Source organism: Peromyscus leucopus, chromosome X (genome assembly GCF_004664715.2).
Source record: "Peromyscus leucopus breed LL Stock chromosome X, UCI_PerLeu_2.1, whole genome shotgun sequence".
NCBI classification, from domain to species: domain Eukaryota; kingdom Metazoa; phylum Chordata; class Mammalia; order Rodentia; family Cricetidae; genus Peromyscus; species Peromyscus leucopus.
In genome coordinates this window covers 83,082,138-83,084,864 of record NC_051083.1, presented here as the reverse complement: position 1 = coordinate 83,084,864, position 2,727 = coordinate 83,082,138, and the positions used below count along the sequence as shown (strand labels likewise).

At 37.4% G+C, this 2,727-nt stretch overlaps 1 pseudogene; it reads left to right on the top strand.

Annotated features, from left to right (window-relative positions):
* The first annotated feature begins 256 nt into the window (after positions 1-256).
* On the top strand, positions 257-731 carry LOC114696986 (annotated as a pseudogene).
* Positions 732-2,727: the final 1,996 nt, after the last annotated feature.

Here is a 2,727-nt window from a genome sequence, read left to right as displayed (position 1 = left end):
GCAGATTACAAATCTGAGGCCACCCTGGAGTACTGTATGAGGCAGGGGAAGAGGAAGAAGAGAAAGAGGAAAAGGAGATAATTTTGCTTAGCTGATTTTAGTGGGTTTTTTTTTTTTTTGCAATTGCTAAACCTCATTATTAGAGCAAATAAAATAGGACTAAGATTATAACATGGACGCTGACTGATGCATGGAAGTAAGAGAATCTGGAGAATGAAAAACCAGATTAGGCTCTTTTTCTCGGGCTGCCTGGAAGATGGTGGACATTCAGATGGAACGTGCTTACCAAAAGCAACCCACAATCTTTCAAAACAAGAAGCGTGTTCTGCTTGGAGAAATAGGCAAGGAAAAACTCCCTCGGTACTACAAAACATCAGTCTAGGATTCAAGATGCCCAAGGCGGCCATCGAGGGCACCTACATAGACAAGAAATGCCCCTTCACTAGTAATGTCTCCATCCGAGGTCGGATCCTGTCTGGTGTTGTGACCAAGATGAAGATGCAGAGAACCATTGTCATCCGCAGGGACTACCTCCATTACATCCGGAAGTACAATCGCTTTGAGAAGTGCTACAAGAACGTGTCTGTGCACCTGTCTCCCTGTTTCAGGGATGTACAGATCGGCAACATCGTCACTGTGGGAGAGTGCAGCCCCTGAGCAAGACAGTCCGCTTCAATGTGCTCAAGGTCACCAAGGCTGCTGGCACCAAGGAGCAGTTCCAGAAGTTCTAGGGAGACTCTGGACAACTCCCCAGAACAAATAAAGTGGTTTCATAATACACACACACGCACACACACACACAAAAAGAAAGAAAGAAAAAGAAAAAAGAAAAACCAATTTAGCTAGTCTATCTTAGTATTAGCATAATGATGTCTAGTATTGCATTAAGCTAGGTATATAGCAGAAAATACTCAAATACTTAGAAATATCGGTCCATTCCCACTTTAAAAAGTAGATCCATCTGGAAACCTATAATTGCAGTACTGCAAGGGATGAGGCAGGAGGATACTGAATTCTAGGCTAATCTGGACTACATAGTGAGTCAATCTCTCTCTCTCTCTCTCTCTCTCTCTCTCTCTCTCTCTCTCTCTCTCTCTCTCTCTCTCTGTGTGTGTGTTAAAACTCCATAAACAAATACCAGCTTTACTGATTTTCTGGGATTTTGGTGCTTTTTGTATCATACTTTTAAAATTCAGGAGAAATAAGATTAATAAAAATCAGACATTTACAAATATTACTTTAGATGACTCACAAAAAATCTCAAACTAAAGAGTTCTTTTTTCTTAAGTCACTGTTTTCCTTGACATTATTATCTCACAACAAAACCCATATATATTTTTTATGGTTTGACCAAAACCATACCACAGTAGTTTTGTCCAAATAACAAATTGTGGCAAATGATTTATCAATTATTTTTTCCAGATTTCTTTATGTTCTGTAAACATTCTTCTAAAAAATAATTTTCAGTCTTACTAAAAATAGTCCTATTTTCAGTCCTACTTTTCAATTACTTTTATTATAAATAAAATGTTATATTATTAGAGATCTACAAAATATTTTGTCTTATTTGTACAATTAACATTTTGTTAAAGAATTTCAGCTATATTTCAACCTGTCCTAGCTCTGTCACTCCTTGACCGTACTCTCCGTGTACCTTGCCAATAGACAGCACTGGATAAGCCCAAACATCTGTTTTGTTTGCTTGTGTTGAGTTCTGCTACAGAAAGTTGGATAACTGTGCCAATTGGCAGTACTACAAATTTATGCCATTTAATCTCAGCTGGGTTTTCAATACTGCTTGGCAATTCTTTATTCATCCCTATGATGATGCTCCCAGCAGCTGTTCAAAACCTTTTTTTCCTTTCTACTTACTCTCAATCCCCAAAGAAGAAAATCATGCAAACAACACAAAACAAATTATAAAAAGTACAATGGAATGAAACTTCCCTGGAATATATTTGAACAGCACATATTAGAAGAATATAATTATGTACCCGAGGAAACTGACCCAGGGCAATCAATGGAGAAATACATTCTAGGAAAATCACTGAACTTTAAAGAGAGAAGGCCTTCCTGTTAAGAGGATCAAAATTACTTATAAACAAGAGAAAATCAGATTATCATCAGACTTTGACAGCAAAACTCTCTTAGCAGAAAAGAAGTTACATATTTTATAGAGCTAAATAAAGAAAATATTGGACAAAGATTTTATATCCAGCTTGACGTCCAAATAAAGGCCACAGAACAATTTATCGATGTCCAAGAATTCAGAGAATATTGCTCTCATGAGTCCCCTTCCATTTAAGAGAACACACTTCTGACAACAAAAATATCCGCAGATGGCTTCAACCTCAAGCTTGATGGCATTGATGGTTAAAGAAGTTACCATATAAAGAAAGACAACCAAGCTTTTATAGGCCTCCAGATAGAAGTGTATGCCTTCATGTAGGCAGACAAATAAAAACCAAAATCAATTCAAATCTGATCAAGCCTGTGCGAGCAAATATTAATTTATAGGAAATTCGAGGCAGAGCAAAAGCAACAACTCAGAATACTCTAAAAGACAAAAGACAGTCTCTGCAGCAACAAATAAATTGTAAGGTGAAAAAGGATGGAGTAGGAAAACCATAATTTTAAAAGATTTAAGCATTATTAAGGAGGAAACTGGGCATGGTGGCAGATGCCTATAATTCAAGCACTTGGAAGGCTGAGGCATGAGACCCACAA